At 34.9% G+C, this 22,699-nt stretch overlaps 1 non-coding gene across 1 annotated transcript; it reads left to right on the top strand.

The window, feature by feature from the left end:
* Positions 1-18,151: 18,151 nt before the first annotated feature.
* Positions 18,152-18,258, top strand: LOC122752172. The gene has a single exon (XR_006355966.1). It is a non-coding gene; the product is annotated as a U6 spliceosomal RNA (small nuclear RNA).
* The last annotated feature ends 4,441 nt before the right edge of the window (positions 18,259-22,699 follow it).

Genomic DNA, 22,699 nt, shown 5'->3' on the forward strand with positions numbered 1-22,699 from the left:
ATGACTTATTTTTAGTTTTAACTAAATTTTGAGTATTTTAACTTATACTTTGTCTAAAAAAATTTGTCTAATATGCTTATTTTTTCCACAGAAACAACAACTCAATGGATATGGAGCTCTGGTCTTGGAGTCAGGAAGACTTGAGTTCAAATCTAGATTCAGACACTTGTGATGTTGGGTAAGTCACTTAACCTTTGTGTCTGCCTCACTGTCCTAATCTCTAAAATAGAGATAGTAGCATCTACTTCCCAGAGTTGTTGTGAGGATAAAATTAAATAATATTTGTAAAGTACTTTGCAAAATTTAAAGGACTGTATAAATGCTAGTTATTACTATTTGCTCTTAACTATGCTTGCAGATGCCTTCCCAGTTCTTTATCTCCCTATCGTTTAAATCTCAACTCAAATTCCACCTTCTCTATGAACCATTCCTTGATCCTTGCTGTCTGGAGTGGCTTTCCTTCTCAGAACTACTTAATATTTTGTTTACTTATTTCTTGATGAATTTATTTAGACACATCACATTTGCTTTTTACCGGAGTGCTTAAGGCATGCAATTATTGTAAACATCTAACTGCCCAAAGCTGACATGCACATCAAGAAACTCTTCATCATAAAAACATTTGATTTTCCTTCCCTCCTTTAAATGTAGAGATGGGGGACTATGGGTAAGGAATTTTGCATAAACCAATAGATGTAATTAATATTATGGTTGTTTTTGGTGAAATGCTTTTCTCCCCTCTTTTAAAAGATTTGTTTAATGTCTTTCAGGAAATTGCAAAACTCCTCTAATAGCTCACTGGGTAGTAGAGGGAGAAGTTTGTACTTAGAAATGAATGTGTTAAGAAAACAAAATAGATCAATTAAAAAAAACAACAACACAAATACTTGGTCTGGTGAAGAGGTGACTCTCCAAGGAATTTTTGACCTCATTCTAGGAAGTCAGCTATCTAAGGACTCTTTCATTAGGTTATGGTAACAAATTAGGTCCCCAGGGGAAATGAATCGATTCTGTCAGATTGCTCAAGCATAAGTTTCCTCTTTTTCTCTTACACATCCAACTGAAACATAAGAACAATATGGAGGGGGCAGTTAGGTGGTGCAGTGGATAGAGCACCAGCCCTGGAGTCAGGAGGACCTGAGTTCAAATTTGATCTCAGACACTTAACACTTACTAGTTGTGTGATCCTGGGCAAGTCATTTAACCCAATTGCCTTACACACACACACACACACACACACACACACACACACACAATAAATAAAAAAGAACAATATGGAGTTTGACACGTCATTCAAAGTCATTGTTTTGAAGCTGAATTGCATTTTTCCAGGGAATCAATGCATGTTCTTTGGTGTCACCTCAGTTTTGTGTGATTGCAAATCTAATTTTTGAGTTGTCATTTACTGAATGGAGGATATATACACATATGTATGTATGTATGTATGGATGGATAATGGACATGACATGTTTCTTTTCTGAAGAAACACTTTCATGGCCAGTTTACACTTTTTTCCCAGGCCTATTCTAAATCTCCAGAAGCTTACTGGATCAAAGGAAATGTTATATTCTCCTACTTAATAATGCTAGTATTAAAATACTGTAATATCTCCCCCACCACACACACACACACACACACACACACACACACACAGGAGAACAGGAAATCTTTTAGGAAATTACAAAGTTCCACCAAATATATAAAGCTTCTCCCAGAAACAAAGACCTCTATCTTTTTAATACTAATATTTTACAGGTGGTATAGTGTGTCCTTGAGTAATGAAGCCCTAGAGTTTCTGAGGAACTCCATCAGAGAACCAATGGAGAACTTACCAGAAACAGAGTAAAAGATAGGAATTAAGATATATGACAGGAAAAGATGGAATGGGCACATGGTGAGGATAAGGGATGCTTGGTAGAAATCACAAAGGGTACACTAATACCTTTAAGAAGTCAGAAAAGAAAAAGTTAGAAAAGCTTCCAACACATTGGGTGGAATCCACAAAGATGAACATTTGGAAGGAAGTGGGCAAGAGTCACAAGCGGGGTGGGGGTGGGGCAGTGATAGTGAGTATGGATGGCTTGTAATCATTGGAGGGAACATCCAAATTGATGAGCTCACAGATCCATTTGAGGATAATAGTTTGATATTATTATAATTTGAAAAATTCTATTTCATGTCTACCTAACTACAAGTCCTTTTGTTTTCTTTTACAAAGTTTTACACAGATAGCACTTTTAAGACCAACAGGACTGCTTCAGTGATATAATCATAGGAACTGCCAAATAAAAACTAACAGTATGTGATAAAAAAAAGTTAAGTTTGAAATGATCAGTATCTGCAAGACTTATTTACCTTGAATTCTTTCAAGTAGAATGGAGAGCAAAGTACCTTTTCACCAAATGGTACTGAAGACAGGGAATTTATACCCCCCACTTTCTTTAGTGTACAGTTAGCCAATGTGTTAGAAGAATGAAAGAATGATTAAATGAAAAAATGTTAACTGAGATGTTCATGTTATTAATCTCTAAGTTTGAAAGGACCTGGTATGGTTTTGAAACTGTCAATAATTAAGTTGCATTCAGTGCTCTTATTCATATCAAGTGCATTTTGTGATATTTTAATTGTTTGAAAATTGACAGATATTGGCAGTCATGTGCAACAAAGCCCTAGACCTAGTGTTGGGGAGACCTGAGCTCAGACCCTGCCCCTGGACTTCCTAACTGTGTGTAATGCTGAGAAAAACACTTAACCTTTCTCAGCCTCAGTTTCCTCGTCTTTAATATGGTAATAATAACAGCACTAACCTCATAGGATTATTGTGAGACTCAACAGATAATATATACAAAGCACTGTTAATAGTATTATAATTACATATGATTTATAAACTTTTACGTATTTATATTTATGAAAATAGAAAAATAGAAGTTCCTTGAAAGCAGGAACTGTCTGATTTTGCTTTCATATCTCTAGTACCTGCTACATAGTAGGAGATTAATAAATGCTTGCTGAATGAATTGAAGGAGTATGAACCAGCCAATTTGATTAACTAAACCCTTGCAGCAGTTTGTCTACAAAATCCTAGACAGCTGGTTAGACTCCTTTTTAATTATTATTGTTTATTGAATTAAGCTCCCTGCTTTGGCATCATGTAGAATAAGTTTTTGTTGGCTCAATGCCCTAAAGAAACTACAATGAAACACCATTTTTATGCTATAACAAATAATAATCTAACTCAAATGTTTCTTTATACAATGAAAGTGACCAGTGAAAGTTTCAGGGACACATTCTATTTTTTTCTGGTCCTTTTCTGTTAAAAGTTAATTGCGGGGACAGCTAGGTGGCGCAGTGGATAGAGCACTGGTCAGGAGGACCTGAGTTCAAAGCCAGCTTCAGACACTTAACATTTACTAGCTGTGTGACCTTGGGCAAGTCACTTAACCCCAATTGCCTCACCAAAAAAAATTTTTTTTAAATAAAAAAAAAATTTTTTTAAAAGTTAATTGGGCTTCTATGGATTCAGATTTATTAAGAATGAGAATATCAAGAAATACTCAACTATTTGACCTCTCATAATTATTCAAGTATTTAAAGCTCTCTGTCTTCACAGTTTTTTTTTTCTTCCCTCATGTCATTCTCACAGGATGAGATGGCATTTCCCCACAATGGCTAACTCCTCTACTTCTGCCCTTTATCTTATCCCCATCTCTCATTCCTTCTCTCTGTTCCCATCTACTGGATGCCTACAGACATATTCAGGTTTTTTGCATCCTTTAAAAACTTTCTTTTTGACTGTGTCATCTCTAAAGGTACCCTGTCTGTTCTTTCTTTTGCTATCAAACTGCTAGAAAGAGTTCTCATTGCCTCCACTTCCTCATCATCTATTTACAACTCAGCCTTGCAATTTTATTACCCATTACCCAATTGAAACTGTTCCCTAAAAATTCACTAATTATTAAATTCTATGGTCCTATGTGAGCTATCATCCTCCTTGTCCTTTCTGTAGCAACTGATTAAATTGAGTATTCTTTTCTCTCTTGTCTTCCATGCTCTTGTTCTCTCTTGGTTTTTCTCCAGTTTTTAGCCCTTCCCACCTTTTTTTGTTTTTTTGTGCTCTTTCATCCTTCTGAAGCATGAGTGCCCTTCAAGCATGTGTCCTGGGCCATCTTCTTTCTTTTTGTATTGTCTTCCATGGTGATCTGATCTATTACTACAGGATCAGTTATCACTTACATACAGTTGAATCCCAAACCTACATTGTTTTTCGGTCATTTTCATTCACGTCCCTGATCTCATCTCAGGGTTTTCTTGGCAAAGATACTGGAGCAGTTTGTTATTTCCTTCTCCAGCTCATTTTACAGATAGGGAACTGAGGCAAATAGAGTTAAATGACTTGCCCCAGGTCACGCAGCTGGATTTGAATTCAGAAAGATGAATCTTCCTGACTCCAGGCTCTGTGCTATATCCACTGCACCATCCAGCTGCCCTTATGTGTACATATATGTGCATATATATTTATGTAGTATGTTTAGTCAATTTAAACTCCCAATAAATTTACTATCAAAAATCTATCCAGCTAGCAGTTACTTAACAGACTTTAGTCATACCATGTAGAGTTAATGTCAGGAAAAAAATAATAAATGCTTTGAGATTTTAAAAGATATCTCATTTGATCCTCACATCAACCTTGTGAATTAAATGTTATTATTATCCCCATTTTACTGAAGAAGAAACTGAGGCTGCGAGGATTGAATTGACTTGCCCAGGATCATATAGCCTAATTAGGCATTCAAGGTAGTACCCAAACTCAGGTCCTCCTGACTCTGAGATAGATCAGCACTGTTCTATGCACTGAGCCATCTAGCTGCATGTTGCAAGTAAAACTAGCTTTAGGTTAATGACAGTCATGGAATTTCTATCCACAGAATTTTAAATGAATCTTGACTTAAGTAATGAATACATTTCAAGCCTGAAGAAATACTGTCTCTAGTATGTCACAGAAACCTTAGGGAACAGTATTGAATAATTTCTACAAATTGGGCTCTGTTGCCTCCTGACACCCTCCACACAAAGGAGGCCTGCCTTTGTTGCATAAAGGCCATAGGAATTTTCTGTATGGAATGTATTTTTATTTTCCCTTTTGAGAGTGGGAGGCAAGTGGGAAGGGAGGGAAAGTAGGAAGGAGAGGGGTCAATAAGCAATTGAAGGCTTTGCATTCCAAGTCTAAGTTTGTGCTCAAACTTCTATTCTGTGTAAAGAAATCTAAATGTGTGCAGATGGAAGAATATAAACATCTAGGGGTTGGAAGGACAATGAAAATCTGGCAGATAAAATGCACCCCCAATTTTTTTTTCCTCAAGTTCATTTAAAAAACCTTCAAATTGACTCATACTGTATACTGTAAAAGCAACCACCTCTATAATGTGCTTCAACTTCTTGACTATCCACTGCTGATCATGCACGTGGTAGATTATCCCCAAACCTAATGTTGACTCTTCTTCACTTGTTAGGTGTTTGTTTTGAAGTAATCTTCTTATTTATCACTCCCTCAATTTCAGGGCTTACAGAAGCAAGAAAAAGAAGTACAATTCAAATGAATCCACCTTGCTAAACACTTGAATCTCCACACACACAAAAAAAATGGTGGAGGGTGATAGATTAAACGTGAAAATGGAGATTTTCGGCTACTAGGGAATTTGATTTTGTTTACTTGGGTTGCTCCTATTCTGTTTCCATGGAGAATTGAGAGGTAGCTGCATTCTATTGACATCAATCATCAGCTAGTCAAAGATTTACAACTGTGAATAACTGGGATGAGGACAGGCCAGGTAGGTAGCTACTGGGAAAATGTGATGAGGAATATTTTTGAATACTCCTTTTTATAAATGTGCATACTTTTTTTTTCTTAAGTGAGGCAATTGGGGTTAAGTGACTTGCCCAGGGTCACACAGCTAGTAAGTGTTAAGTGTCTGAGGCTGGATTTGAACTCAAGTACTCCTGACTCCAGGGCCAGTGCTCTATCCACTGTACCACCTAGCTGCCCCAATGTGCATACTTTTAATAGCAAATATTTCTTCTCTTTCCACCTCATTTTTATTTTGTGAAAAATCAGATTATGTGCTCTATAAGGAAGGCTCTGCTGGATAGTAATATGTCTTCAAAGACACAATGAAGGAAAATAGGGTTTATTCCTTTATGCCTCCCAAAATGTTTCTATAAATTCTATTTTATTGACATGGTATAGTAGGATGAATGCTGGACATGAAATCAAGAGAAATCTAGATTGGAATTTCATCTCTGAAATGAAACTCTTACTTGGGACAGATAATTTAATTCCTCCCACCCCACCCCAGTCTTAGCTTCCTCATTTATAAGATGAGAAATTTTATATATATATACATATATATATATATATATATATATATATATATATATATATATATATATATATATATATACACTTCATAAGATTGTTGTGAGGATCCAATGACATAAATTTAATGTGTGTGTGTGTGTGTGTGTGTGTGTGTGTTTTTGCTGGGCAATGACTTGCCCAGGGTCACACAGCTAGTAAGTGTCAAGTGTCTGAGGCTGGATTTGAACTCAGATACTCCTGAATCCAGTGCCGGTGCTTTATCCACTGTGCCACCTAGCTGCCCCTCTAATGTGTTTTTTAAACCTATAACTGCTGTCTAATTCTTTAGTGACACTATTATAACTACTTCATATAGCTGGGTATTCATGTTGGATTGAAAATGGTAAAAAAATATTGAGGTTAGAATTGATGCTAAATTTAAGGGGGAAAAACTGAAAGAGGAATGATTCTCCAGGCTAACTAGTAATAATTTGGGTTAAGAGTTGTATATTTGTCAAACCAGGGTAAAGACACCAATATCAAAGCAAACTATGAAGATGATCATTGATTTATGGGTTCTTTGTTTGGCAAGTGACTTTAATGGAAATGTAATAGAATTGTAATTGAAATTATATGCTACATTACAAATTCAATAAATATTTATTTTGCTTTCCTTCTTTTTTTTTTTCTGAACAAAACACTATATTATCCATTTCCCTGAAAAGAAAGTCCGGATATCCCATGGATAGGATGTAATGAGAATTCAATGAATTATCACTGTTATTTTTTTTAAGTGGAAATTGATGAAAAAAAGAATGAAAGGAAACTATTTTATTTAAATACTGCCATCTATAATCAAAGAAGAAAGGGGAAACTGGTAGGAAATTCATATATATATGTATTCACACATATCAGGATTTGTCTGGATAGAAAATTATCTGATGCTGGTGATAAAATTTGAAGTCTGGATTTATATTTAGGAACTAGTTACTAATTACAGCAAAACATTGAAGTAGTTCAATTTAAAGAACAACAATAAAATACAAAATGAGTTCTTAACCTTACTGGGAAACAAAGTGTGAGCTGAAATTAGAAATATATAAAAACAAATACTCTTATCAATATTCACTTGAACCCCTCTTACCGCTCACTAAGACCAAATGAGTCAAATAATTGATCGCATCAATGTTCTAATTGAAGGGCTTTTTTTTTTTTTTTTTTGCGTGGGGCAATGAGCGTTAAGTGCCCAGGGTCACACAGCTAGTGTCAAGGGTCGGAGGCCGAAATAGAACTCAGGTCCTCCTGAATTCAGGGCTGGTGCTTTATCCACTGCGCCACCTAGCTGCCCTGATTGAAGGGCTTTTTAACAGACCATTTCATAGGCTTCATTTATGCTCATAGTAGTGGATTAGGAAGTGTTGGCTTTTTATTGGTTATGAGTTGGTATGATTTAAATTTAGAAAGTAATAAGCTTATTATAGTGCCCAAAGGCAGCAAAGTATGAGGGAGTATAAACCAGAAATTTTCAGGAAAATATATTTGCTAAATTTTTGGTTTGTGCAGAATGTAGCTTCAATCTAGCAAATATAGCTCCAACTGTTTCAAGTGATACAGCTCTTGCATTTTTCAGAATAGTATGAAACACTGACTTTTTTCAAGTTCATAAAACCCTAAGAAAGGCTAATGAACATATTATGAACAACTCTTACAGGTCATTGAGAAACATATTTGGGCCATTAAAACACCACAGTTCCCCAAATAATCCTCACACCAAAGAAATTGGCAAAGAAGACAAAAACGGTCAAAATGACAGAATTTTAAGTGGTCATGGAAAGAGAGGCACATTAATGCATTGTTGGTAGAGCTATGAAAGAGTACAACTGTTCTGGAAGAAACAAACTGGATGTAGTCAAATAAAGTAGCTAAAATGTCCATAACCTTTGATCCAGAGATTCCACTGTTAGGGCATATAACCCAAGGAGTTTGACAAAAAATAAAAGCTCTTTATACATCAAAACATTTATAGCATCAGGTTTGCTTTTTGTTTTTGGTTTTTTGGTAGCAAAAACCTTGAAAAAAAATGGTGATCTTCAATTGGTCCAAGAATGTAATGGAATAATAATGTGCTGTAAGAAATCACAATTATGACTTATTGAGAGAAGTGAGGGAAATACTTACCTGGACTGATGCAAAGTGAAGTAAGCAGAGGCAGAAAATAATTTCTATAATTCCTACCACAAAGCAAATGGAAAAAACCCCAACTACGACAAAATAATAAAATACAAATGTTGTAAAATGATAAAGAATACACCTGCCCTACAACTCCACACAAAAAAAGAGATGAGAAAATACCTTATCACACACCTTTGAAGAGGCATGGAATCAATGGGTTTGGAATATTTTATATATTAGCAGACTTTGTCAATGTGTTGATTGGTTTTTCTGATTTTTCTCTTTTTCTTTTAAAAATAAACAGAATACCTCATTTTGGGTCAGAGAGAAGAGAGGATACAGGGGGGAAATTCACGTGATATAAAATAGATTCTAATAAACATACCAAAGTCCTAAATAAATAAAGAGTATTTACCTTGTTAGATTTGACAAATTATTTATTAAATGTTCTCTATGTGCAAAGGACTGTTCTACTTTCACATGTTGGCAAGTCCAGAAATAATTTTCATGGCTCAGACTTCTCCATTAAATAGATTTTTAATTTCTGTGTACACTGCTAACCTGGAATACAATTCTGAATCATATAGATAAAATTATTGGAGTGTTACTAACCAGAAATGTGTCAGTGTAGCAAATTTCAAAAATAATGTGTGGGAAGGGTGTGGTGAGAATTTTATGTGAAAGAATATTGCTGATGGATGTTTAATTTATGTAATTTTTTAAATGGGAAATTCCCACTTTTCCTTCACAGAGAGGCAATAAAAAATTTGGATTTATGGCAAAGATTATTTTTATAGATAGATAGTAAAGAAATAATTTATTTTCTTATAACTGATATGCTAGGGAACTATGCTCTATGATAGGCCTTTTGGAATTTTGAGTCATTTTCTGAATCTGAACTCACAAATTTGGAATTTATTTCATTAAGAAGTATAATAATGGGGCAGCTAGGTGATGCAGTAGATAAAGCACCGGCCCTGGATTCAGGAGTACCTGAGTTCAAATCCGGCCTCAGACACTTGACACTTACTAGCTGTGTGACCCTGGGCAAGTCACTTAACCCCCATTGCCTGCAAAAAAACCCCAAACAAACAAAAACAAACAAACAACAACAAAAAAAAAGAAGTATAATAATGACTTAGCTGTGAAATAAAGTAAGAATGCTGATATTTGACCATTCCTTTATGGAAGTATAGTCCTCCAATTATCAGGGCATGACATCAGACATTTTCTACCTCCCAAGGAATGAATCATAACCTTTGATTTTTGCTAAGTGATTCAAAACTAAAACCTTGGGGGTTGCTGCCCAAACACAAGAAAAGCTTTAAACATTTTTTTATAATGGTTGTGTCATATGGAAGATGCTTCAGAAAATTGAATTCATCCACACTGTCAGTATGTTTCATCATGAATTCTCCAGAAACATGAATGGTCATTGCATTGATTAGAGTTCTTCTGGCTTTCAAAGTTGTTTGTATTTACATTGTGGTTGTTACTATATAAACTGTTCTCCTGGTTCTGCTCATTTCATTCTTCATCAGTTCATAAAACTCTCAAAATAATTATTTTTTATAATATTAATCACTTATATCTAATCTATCTATCTATCTATCTATCTATCTATCTATCTATCTATCTATCTATCTATCTATCTATCTATTCTTCTGGATCTGCCTAACTTCATGTCCCCTTTGAAATCTGGCCAAATCTTTATTGGGTATTTGGGGAGGAAAGACAGGCCGGGTCCAGTTTAGTCTTTCCTTGCAGCACAGCCTTTCCTAATGGCAGCCAAGATGTTTCTGAGCTCCTCTCTCTTCCTCTTCATTTGGATGTAAATTCCCACTTTTTTTAAAAATGAACTTCAGGGTTCACTTATCCTTGGAGACACTTAACCATTCCATGGCCCGCCTCTCATAAGGGACAAACCCACATACCTCTCGGATCATACCTCTCACAAACTTGGTGTGTTTGGTCAGGCACCCATGGCGCCAGCAGTGTTGCAGTTCCAAAACATTTTTGGTAACTACATGCCCTTATTGGGGCCCACGGCCATGGAGTAGTGGATGGTCATGACTGCAGTGTGATCGTAGCCTCAACGGCAGACACAACAGAAAGGCCATCTCCTCATTTCTTACAACGCGATAGTTTTCCTTTACATTTATATGCCATAATTTATTCAACCATTCCTCAATTGATCAGCATTACTTTAGTTTTCAGTTCTTTTTTTCAGTACAAAAAAACTTCCTATAAATATTTTTCTAATATCGGCCCTTTTACTATTTCTTTGATCTTTTTTTTACTACAGTGGTATTTCTAAGTCAAAGGGCATGTATTATTTAGTAATTTTTTTATGTATGATTCCGAATTACTTTCCAGAGTGGTTGTACCCATTCACAAGTCTACCAATAATGCATCAATTTGCCTATTTTCCTACAGCTCCCACATTTGACATTTCCCCTTTTTTTGTCATCTTGGCCAAACTGATAAGTGGAATCTCAGAATTGCTTTAATTTGCATTTTCCTAATTGATAGTGATTTTGAGCATTTTAAAAATAGTTATAGATAAGCTGCCTTTCTTCCCTTGAGGACTGCCTATTCATACCCTTAGACCATTTATCAATTGAGGAATGGTTTTTATTCTTATCACTTCTTTATATATCTTGGAAATGAGACCTTTTTCAGAGAAACTTACTGCAAAGATTTTTTTTTTCCTCCAGTGAATTGTATCCCCTTTAATATTAGCTGTATCTTTTAAATTTTATGTATTAAAATTATTCATTTCATCTTCCATAATTATTCTATTCCTTCTTTGGTCCTGAACTTTTATCCTGTGTAACTGAAATATCTTAAACTCTGACTTTAATGGAAGTAAACTGGACTTAGAGAGTTGACTTGTCCAGAAGATTGATCAGTAATTCATGTCAGAAGTAGGACTAGAACCCAGATGTCCTAACTATGAGTCCATTGTACATTTCATTAGATTCACACTAATGAAAACACATTAAAAGCAATCATTGCATTCTAGAAAAGAGTTATTATTTCCCTTTATGTTCAAATAGTTTGTGAAAGCTTATAGAGTGATAAGAACTGATTTAGCAAACCATGACTAGCTCAGGATAAGCTGTGCTTTGCCCCAGGCTGATGTTATGGGAAAAGGGGTGGCATAGGAAGGTAGGAAGGTAGGTAGGTAGGTAGATAGATGATAGATGGATGGATAGATAGATAGATAGATTAGATTAGATAGATAGACAGATGTTGTGGTCTTCTGCCTGCATTCTCACCCAAACTCCAAGCAGAAGCTATATTCTCTGCAAAGTAAGCCACTCTCTCTTAGTTTGACTGCATCTGCAATCCCCTTGCACCACAACTCCTGTCCTTAAATGAATTTGCCCTGGTGCAAGAATCCATAATTATAGCTCTGTTCCCTCGTATTTTCATAGGGCAGTATGAGTGCTTTATATCCAAGCCTTCTATTACCAACAGCATTCAACTTCTTATAGCGGTGAAAAAGAAAACATTCAAGTCAGCATTAAGGAAAACTGTTCATTTCACTTTTTTATATCATCTTTATTCTTGCCAGAATTTTAAAAAGTTCTTTTGTTTTGTCCAAATCCCATTAGGAATCTTTTTTATATTTCTTGCCCTGATAGATATTGTCAAGATGCCCAGTCACAGAAAAACATCACAAAGAGAAGAAATGAAGAGATATGAAGTTAGAGCTCCTTTCTTTCTCATGACATGAGACTTTTTCTGTAACCTAAGTCAGAGTACAAGGAAAGGAGCTGCCTACAGGAAAGGTCAGGCTAGGAGTTAAAATAAGTAGATCCTACCCTTTGCTGTCATAGTTGTTCTATTGTTGTTTTTTGTTTTGTTTGCTTTTTTTTGGCATTAGAGTTGAGACAGGCCTATATGAATATGTTTTTCTTGGAGCATTGCATGTATAATTTTGAATCTCTATCAAGCGCAGGTTACATTTCACAATTTCCCATTAGCATTATGTAAATATACTTACTCCTTTAGGAATACATATTATCCTGCATAGAGTTTAGAGCCTTGGAGAGAATATGATTTTAATTTATTTTACACAATTTATGGTATCATTTCTGTGCAATAGTCCATTGAGAGCTAGCTTTGGAGCAAATAAGACCTGGGATCACATCTCACCTCTGATACATGCTTTATGTGTGAGACTGGGTAAGTCATTTAACCTCTCAGTTGCATTATAGAAATGGTTTTATAACAAAAGTGAAAGAACCCCAGCTGTCAGAAAATCTGGGTACATGTCCCAATTCTGCCACAAGCTAGACTGTGAATTTGGAAAAATCATATAACCTCTCTTGACCTTGGTGTTTGTCATTTACAGAATTGGGAGCTTGGATTAAAAGACCGCTAAGGTTTTTAAAAAACTTCTAATGGTCATATATAAACATTGATGATATGCAACCATAAATTTATTCAAACAACAGGAAAAAGTCCACTGAGTATGCTTTGTTTAGAAATACTTGGACTTGGTAAATGGAATGCCGAGCTTGTCTGGTTTGTTTATATAGGAAAAAGACAATTCAAAGAGAAAATAATATTAAATCTATCAGCTTTCATGTCTGGTAACTGTTCACATTATTGTTTCAACATTTTAATAATCTATAAATGTTGACCATGATATCAATAGCAATTATAGAATTAATAATACTGTATATACAGGGAGGAAAAGGAGATCAGTGGAGGACAGAATATGCTTTGAACACTGCCTAATACATATTTCTCTGAAAATGTTGTCAGATAAAGCTTTCAACCAACTTAAAAGTAATGCTTTTCCTATTCCTCTGTTAGTGGAAAGAAGGCAAACAAACCTGTGTTAAACACTAAGGTCAGCATGACACAAAGCAACAAGAGCCAGTAAATCTACAATGATGTTGACATTCTGGGGCTAATCCAGCAATGTAGCAATAGTCTTCCAAGTTTCACAGCTGCAAAATTCTGTGGATAAGTCAGATCCCAGATTCCAGGCATGCTCCCGGAGAACCAGTTTCCAGTGTGACCAATCCCCAAAGGAAGCAATGAGCTCTTTCTTTGGTTTGCTCTGGGGTCAGGTTAGTAAGAGGATACAATGATCAGGCCATTGCATCTACTTAGTATTACTAGTTAACTTACCTCTTCAACTACTAAATTAACCTTAATGATAAGGAATAGGAACGGTGATGGGTATGGCTATTTGCCTACTCCTTTCAACACCCCAAAACATACTAATTTGGATTCTATTTCAGAGGCCCAGGTCATGCTGGCCTCAGGTCACTATCACCAGCCTGAGGGACTCTTGTTCTGGAGTCTGAGTAGGGAGTATGTCCAAACTAAAACAGATCCTTATGTAAACTTCACAAGACTATCTGGTCCCAGAGACTCAAACCAGTCTGAATTTCTACCAGGGACCAAACCAGACCAATTTCAGACATCCAGAAATCACCCAATAGTCCGGTTAGTGCTTTTTGTTTTGTTTTGATATTTTCATTCATAGATGGTGGCAAAGAGAAGCTTTTATTTTAAGAGGCAAATGATGGTCAGGATATATGGCTTCACTAGAGACTGGTCTTTCTACCTGGACTTAAGGGAAGGAAAAATATGAAGCCCTAATAGTCAATTCATAAGCATTTATTGAATTCCTGGTATGTTTAAGAGATTTTTAGAGGAAGCATGGTATAGTGGATAGATAGCTGACCTGGGATCCAGGAAGACCTGGGTTCAATTCTGGTCTACTAGCTGTGTGATCCTGGGGAAGTGTCCTGACCTTTCAGTGCTTTAGTCAACTTTCAAATACTCTGAGATGCAGAGAAGGGGCTTACCTGAATTAGTGGAGGACATGTTTTTTTCAGGGCAATGAGGGTTAAGTGACTTGCCCAGGGTCACACAGCTAGTAAGTGTCAAGTGTCTGAGGCTGGATTTGAACTCAGGTCCTCCTGAATCCAAGGCCAGTGCTCTATCCACTGTGCCACCTAGCTGCCCCCTGACATTTTCTTACTTGAGAGTTCCCTATACAAATGAAATTACAGGTCCAGTCTCAGTCCAATACCAAGTATGCAAAAATCACTGTAAAGTCTGAGAGATGATGAAATGTCCCATCACACAAAAAGCCCCAATTTTGTAGGAGATTGTCCATATCAGAAATGAATCAGCACTCTTCTTCCTCTGGTCTAATGAGAATAAGGAGTCTTGGTGTGGAAAAGTCTTTTGCTGGGTTATTTGGATAGATACTTTAGCAACATGAAGAAAAGAAAGCATGTATTATCTGGATAACTCAGGAAAAAGAGGGGTAAATTTTTGCTTGAGTTATATCTGCATAATTGTTTATCCAGTACATTACAGGATATGTGGCTATTACATTATGTGTTATCTAGTCATATAATCCAGTTAGAATGGAAAGGGTGACTAACCACAGAATCTTATTATGGTCAAAATATGATTATTGTGTAAGGAAAATTTAAAAAATCATTTCAGATGTATCCTATTGATAAACACAAGAACCAATGAAAGAAATAAAAGAATAAAGGTGGTTAAAATGAGTAAATAAAGAAAAAAGAAGAGTATATGTGAGGGAGATATAAGTAACAATAAAAACATTTAGTATGGGATACTGAATATTAAATTGGCAGGATTAAATGTAGTCTAATCCTGTTGTAAGTACATGGACCTGGATGCAACTTAGGCCAAATCAAACCCTTTGAAAGAGAAGCATATTTAATAAAAGCCTAATGTATTTGACTTGGATCTAATACCATCATATTATAAAGAGGTTTCCTATGCTTAATAATAGTTAATTATAATAATAGCTAGCATTTATATAGTGCATTAAAGCTTACAAAGCACTGTATAAATATCTTCTTTTATCTTCACAACAACCTTGGAATATTGGTACTATAATTATTTCCTTTTTGTGAATGTGTAAATTGAGATAGAGTTTAAGTGATTTACCCAGGATCATAGTAACTATCTGATGTAAGATCTGAACTCAGTCTTCCTGACTCCAGATCCAATGCTTCATTCCTTTCTAGGCTGTATTCTTGATTCTCCAGTTTTCTCTACTATGTCACAGAAGCCTCTTTCCCCTGGAAGTTCACTCTATCCTTGGATTACTTACACTAAAGTATAAGATCTTTGAGGGTAGGGTCTATTCTTCTTTCTTTCTGCTTGTATTTATATTCTCAGTGCTTAGCATAGTTCCTGGAACATTAGCATGCACTTTATAAATGATTATTTCCAAAAGAAATAGTATTCCATATCATTCATGGATCACAATTTGTTTAGCCATTCTCCAGTTGATGGGCACTTACTTAATTTCCAATTCTTAGCTGTAACAAAAGTGCTATCATAAATATTTTAGAGTGTATAGGTTTGTTTTTTCTTATCAATGGCTTCCTTGGGATATAAATCCAGTAATGGAATATTTGGTTCAAAGGGGATGGACATTTTAGTCACTTTTTTTCCAGAATTCCAAATTGATTTCCAAAATGGTTTTAGTGATTCATAGTTTAACAGTATGCCTGTCTTCCCACAACCCCTCCAGCATTGACTATTGCCATTATTTGGTCATTTTTTTTTTTGGCCAATTTGAAAGGTTTGAGGTGAAACCTTAGAGTTGTTTTGATTTGCCATTTTCTATTATTAGTGATTTGGAACATTTTTTTAATGCAGTCATGAATAACTTGCAATTCTTCTTTTGAGAACTATTTGTTCCTATCCTTTGATGATTTATCTGTGGGAGAATGTCCACTAGTCATATTTATTAATTGTTTAGAGTTATCTTGAATACCAAACTCTTATTTAAAAAGTGTGTTAGGAGTGAGTGAATTCAAAGAGGACCATAAAACCACATATATACTCTTTGATATAGCAATTTCACTACTAGTTCTATATCCAAAAAGAGATAAAAAATAAAAAGGAAAAGGGCCTCTGTGTATAGAAAACAATTATAGCGGCTCTTTTCTGGTGGCAAAGAATTGGAAATTGAGGGAATGGCCATCAACTGGGGAATGGCTAAACAAATTGTAGTATGTGATTATGATGGAATACCATTGTGCTATAAGAAATAATGAGGAGGACGCTCTCAGAAAAACCTGGAAAAACTTACATGAGCTGATACAAGGTGAAATGTACTGTGTACAAAGTAACAGCAATAGTGTAAGATTATCAGTTGTGAATGCCTTTGCTATTCTCAGCAATATAATGTTCCAAGACAACTTTGAAGGATTTATGATGAAAAGTGCTATCCATCCCCAGAGAAAGGACTGATGGCTTATAAGTAAAGATTGAAGCATAATTTTAACTTTGTTTTCTTGAGGTTTTTCTGTCTGTTTTCTTTCACAATCTGACTAATAGGGAAATGTTTTGTATGACTACACATGTATAACTTATATTGAATTGCTTGCCTTCTCAGAGGGGGTGGAGAGGCAGGAAAGGAGAGAATTTGAAACTCAAAGTTTTAAAAGTGGATGTAAAAATTGTATTTACATATAATTGAGGAAAAATAAAATGATAAATTAAAAAGAAGTTTGTTGCAATGTTTTTTTTTCTATTTGACCTTTCCCTTCTTAGCCTAGATTCATTAATGTTGTCTGTTCAATTTCAAGTAATCAAAATTATGTATTTCATCTTTTATATTTGCTGGTATCTCTTGTTCATATAAGATCACACTTCTTACTCATATCTTTGAGTGGTATATAATCTGTTTCTCTTCTGGGTTTTTTATAGTGTGTTTTTTAATAGTAAAGTAATATATCTATTTATAAAGAATTATACAATGTGATATAAGGTGTTGGTCTAAGCCTAAATACTACTAGACTGCTTTCTAGTTTTCCCAGCAGTTTTTATCAAATAAGGAGTTTCCCCCATGTAACTTATTTTGTCTACTTTACCAAACACTGTTATTGAGTACGATTGTTTCTAACTCACCCATATCTAGCCTGTTTCATTGATATACCTCTCTATTCTATTCTTTAATCAATACCAGATGATTGTGATGACTTTTCAATATAGTTTGAAGTCTAGAACTCCTATTCCCCTTCATTTTTACATCTTTTCATAATTTCCTTTAATATTCCAGATATTTTTTCCCAAATGTATTTTGCTTTTATTTTATCAAGCTCTGTGAAATATTCCTTTGGTAATTTGATTGGCATAACATTAAAAAAGTATAAGTTAATTCTGCTGATATTGTTATTTTTATTATATTGACATAGCCTAACCATGAGCACTGAATATTTTCCCAGCTATTTAGGTTGCTGTTTATTTCTTTAAGGAATGCTTTGTAATTGGATCTGTATAAGCCTTTTGTGTGATTTGTGAGGTTGATCCCCAGATATTTTAGGCATTTTGTAGTTGTTTGGAATAAGATTTCCCTTTCTATTATTTCTTGTGTTTTGTTTTTGTATCAAAATATTGTTGATTTTTATAATATGATGGTATACTTAGAGAATCCTAGAGAATCAACTAAAAACTACTTGGAACAATTAACAACTATAGCAAAGTTGCAGGATATAAAATAAATCCACATAAATCATCAGCATTTCTATACATGACCAACAAAGTTCAGCAGCAAGAGATAGAAAGAGAAATTCCATTTAAAGTAAGGTAGACATGCTCGCTTTGGCAGCACATATACTAAAATTGGAACAATACAGAGAAGATTAGCATGGCTCCTGTGCAAGGATGACATGCAAATTCGTGAAGCATTACATATAAAGTAACAATAGACAATATAAAATACTTGGGAGGCTACTTGCCAAGACAAACCCATGAACTATATGAACACAATTACAAAACACTTTTCACACAAATCAAATCAGATCTAGATAATTGAAAAAATATCACTTGCTCGTGGATAGACCGAGCTAATATAATAAAAATGACAATTTTACCTAAATTAATTTACTTATTCAGTGCCATACCAATCAGACTACCTAAAAATTATTTTATGGAGCAAGAAAAAATAATAACAATATTCATCTGGAAGAACAAAAGGACAAGAATATCAAGGGAAGTAATGAAAAAAATGCACAGGAAGGTGGGCTAGTTGTACCAAATCTGAAGTTTTACTACAAAGCAGCAGTCCTCAAAACTATTTGGTACTGGCTAAGAAATAGAGTGGTTGACCAATGGAATAGGTTAGGCACAGGAGACACAGTAGTAAATAACTTTAGTATTGTACCATTTGATAAACCCAAAGAATCCAGCTTCTGGTATAGGAACTCAGTATATGACAAAAACTGCAGGGAAAACTGGGAGATAGTATGGCAGAAATTAGGCATAGAACAACATTTTATACCTTATACTAAAAAAAGACATAAATTAGGAGAGGAAGGAATAGTTTACCTCTCACATTTATGGAAAGGAGAACAGTTTATGACCAAACAAGATATAGAGATTATTAAATGCAAAATGGATGATTTTGATGACATTAAATTAAAAAGTTTTTGTACAAACAGAAGCAATGCATCCAAAATTAGAAGGGAGATATAAAGTTGGGAAAGCAATTTTTATAGCCAGTATTTCTGATAAAGGCCTCATTTTAAAATTTATCTTGAAATTAAATCAATTCCATAAGAATGCAAGTCATTCCCCAATTGAGAAGTGGTTGAAGGATATGAACAGGCAGTTTTCCAATAAAGAAATCAAAGCTATCTATTGCCATATGAAAAAATGCTCTAAATCACTATTGATTAGAGAGATGCAAATTAAAACAACTCTGAGGTACCACCCTGACACTCTATCAGATTGGCTAATATGACAAAAAGGTAAATAATAAATGTTGGAGAAGAAAGCTTGTGGGAAAATTGGAAACGCTAATGTGTTGTTGGTGGAGCTATAAACTTGTCTAACCATTCTGGAGAACAATTTGGAACTATGTCCAAAGGACATACCTTTGACCCATCAATACCACTATTAGGATCTTATCCACCAAAGAAGATCATAAAAAGGGGAAAGGACTCACATGTACAAAAATATTTATAGCTGCTCTTTTTGTGGTGGAAAGGAATTGGAAATTGAGGGGGATGCCCATCAGTTGGGAATTGGCCCTGAACAGTTGTGGCATATGAATTGTAATGGAATACTATTGTGCTGTAAGAAATTATTAGAAGGCAGATTTTTGGAGGGGGGTTTTGGTGCGGCAATTAGGATGAAGTGACATGCCCAGTGTCACGCAGCTAGTAGTGTCAAGTGTCTGAGGCTGGATTTGAACTCATGTCCTCCTGACTCCAGAGCCAGTGCTCTATCCACTGTGCCACCTAACTGCCCCTAAGGTGTCATCATTTTTTTTCTTTTTGTTTTTGTTTTGGAGGCACATTGGGGTTAAGTTACCTTGCCTAGGGTCACACAGCCAGTAAGAGTCAAAGTACCTGAGGCCGGATTTGAACTCAGGTCCTCCTGATTCCAGGGCCGGTGCTCTATCCACTGCATCATCCACTGCATCACCTAGCTGCCTGAGCTGGCAGATTTCAGAGACATCTGAAAAGACTTTCATAAAATGATGCTGTGAGGTGAGCAGAACCAGTTGAACATTGTACACAGTATCAACAACATTGTGTTTTGATCAGCTGTGATAGACTTGACTCTTCTAAGCAACACAATGGTCCAAAATAGTTTTAAAGGACTCATGATGGAAAATGCCCTCCAAATCCAGAAAAAAGAATTGTGGAATCTAGATGCAGATTGAACTATACTATTTCTACTTTTTCTGGTTTTCTTTTTTGAGGTTTTTTTCCTTCTGTTTTGATTCTTCTTTCACAGCATGACTAATGCAGAAATATGTTTAATGTAATTGTACATATATAACCTGTATCAGATTGCTTGCTGGCTTGGGGAGAGGGGAGGGAGGGGAGGGAGAGGAGGGAGGTAGAAAAATTTGGAACTCAAAATCTTATATAAACAAATGTTAAAAACTATTTCTACAAGTAACTAGAAAATAATAAAATACTTTGATAATTTAAAAAATATTGTTGATTTTTGAGGATTTATTTTGTTACTTGCAATTTTGTTGAAAGTGTTGTCTCAATTAATATCTGCTGATTCTCTGAAGTTGTCTAAGAAAACCCTCCTAGCATCAGCAAAAAGGGATAATTTTATCTCCTCTCTACTTATCTTTATTCCCCTTTCTTGTCTTATTGCTATTACTAGACTTTCCATAACTATATTAAACAATTGTGGGGAGAGGGGGCATTCTTAATTCATTGCCTTATGTATTGGAAAATGTTCTAGTGTATTCCCAAAATATATAATGTTTGCTTTTGGTTTTAGATAGATGCTTTTAATGATTTTTTAAAAGTCCCTCTGTGCTTGTCCTTTGTGAGGTTTTTAGTATAAGGAATGTTGTACTTTGTCAAAGCTTTTCCTGCATCTATTGAGATGATCATATGGTTATGGATATTTTAAAATATGATTATGTTGATTCCCCCCACACACCCTGATACTGAACCATCCTTGTAGTCCTATATAAACATCAGTTGCTCATAATGATTTCTTATATAAATTGCTGCAGTCGGCTTGAGAGTGTGTAATTTAAATTTCTAAATGTGGGTTCTAGTCTGTCCCCCCGGTTTTGGGGGGGAAATTGAATAAAATCACTGATAAATGAGTTTAGGTTTTTTAAGTGTTTATTGAAAGATAGTAAAAGAAAGAGAAAGATTGAGAACAGATTTCCTATAACCTGGCAATCCTAAACTTCCTAAGCTCCCACTTCTGAAGTCAACTGCCACCATGCTGATCTCTCGCAGCCAAAGAGACCCAGCTCTCTTGACAGTGTCCGCTTCCTCCTTCCTGTTCCCCTCCCAGAAATGGGAGGTTCTTCAAGCTGATTGGTTTACTGGGCCCAAAGGTGGTCAAAGTTCAAAGTTGTTAGCTTCTGAGAATAATTACTTTCTTAAGTACCCCTAAGTACCAGCCAGATGTGCTTACAATCTAGTAAGCAGTCATCAGTCAGTTGCCTTATCCAATTCAATCAGTTTAACTCAGTCTCCAGGTGGGCCCCTGAATATCTGCTAAATCTCATCTATCATATTCCATTATCTTGACACAAGAGTTTTGTTTAAAATTTTTGTCAAGATTCATTAATGATATTGGCTTGTAGTTTTCTTTCTGTGTTTTGTCTTTCTCTGGTTTGGGTATTAGAACTCTATTTTTCTCATAAAATGATTCTGATAAAGTATTTCCCTTCTCAATTTTAGAATAATTTGGGAACTATAAGTACTAACTATTCTTTAAAGATTTCATTTTCCCATGAACCAGGAGTTTTTTCATTTGGTAGTTTCATTTATAGCCAGATATTTTCTCTTTGCAAAGATCAGTTTATTTTTGACCTCTGATAGTTTGGATACTTTAAATTTTTGAAGGTGTTACTCTGTTTCTTTTGTGTTCTCAGTTTTATTAGCATATAACTGTACATATATTCTGATTATTATTTTTTTTTGGATTTGTTGTAATTTTACTTTGCTCATTTGCAATTTTATTGATTTGATTTTCTGCTTTCTTCTTTTTAATCAGATTAGCTAAAAGTTTATCAATTTTATTCATGTTTTTAAAAATCAGCTCTTGGTTTTGTTTTTATGGGTTTTTTTTTTGTTTCCAATTTGTCTATTTTGTTTCCAATTTTTTATATTTCTTTGTTCTTATTTTAAGGTTTCTTTGGTGATTTTCTATTTTTAAAAAATGTATATTTGTTAGTTAATTTCACTTTTTCTATTTTGTTAAGATATAAAAGGATAGGATTTTCTCCAGGACAGTTTTAACTATATTCCAGAAATTTTGTTATGTTGTTTAAACATTACCATTTTCTTTTATATAGTTCATTGTTTCTATGATTTATTCTTTGACCCACTTATTATTTAAGATTTCATTGTTAAGTCTCCATTTAGGTCTGAATCTTTAGGTTTTGGTCCCTAAACCAATTTTTATTCTTATTGCATTATGGTCTATAAAGTATGTGTTGATTATGCCTTTTTACATTTGTTGGCAAAATCTTTGTGCCCTAATTTATGGCCAATTTTTGTAGATGTTCCATTTGGTTCAGAGAAATAAGGTTTTTTAATTTTTCTTTCTTTCTTTTTTGTTTGTTTTTGTGAAGCAATGAGGGTAACTTGCCCAGGGTCACACAGCTAGTAAGTGTAAAGTGTCTGAACCTGAACTCAGGTC

This window comes from Dromiciops gliroides, chromosome 3 (assembly GCF_019393635.1).
Source record: "Dromiciops gliroides isolate mDroGli1 chromosome 3, mDroGli1.pri, whole genome shotgun sequence".
In the NCBI taxonomy this organism is placed as follows: Eukaryota; Metazoa; Chordata; class Mammalia; order Microbiotheria; family Microbiotheriidae; genus Dromiciops; species Dromiciops gliroides.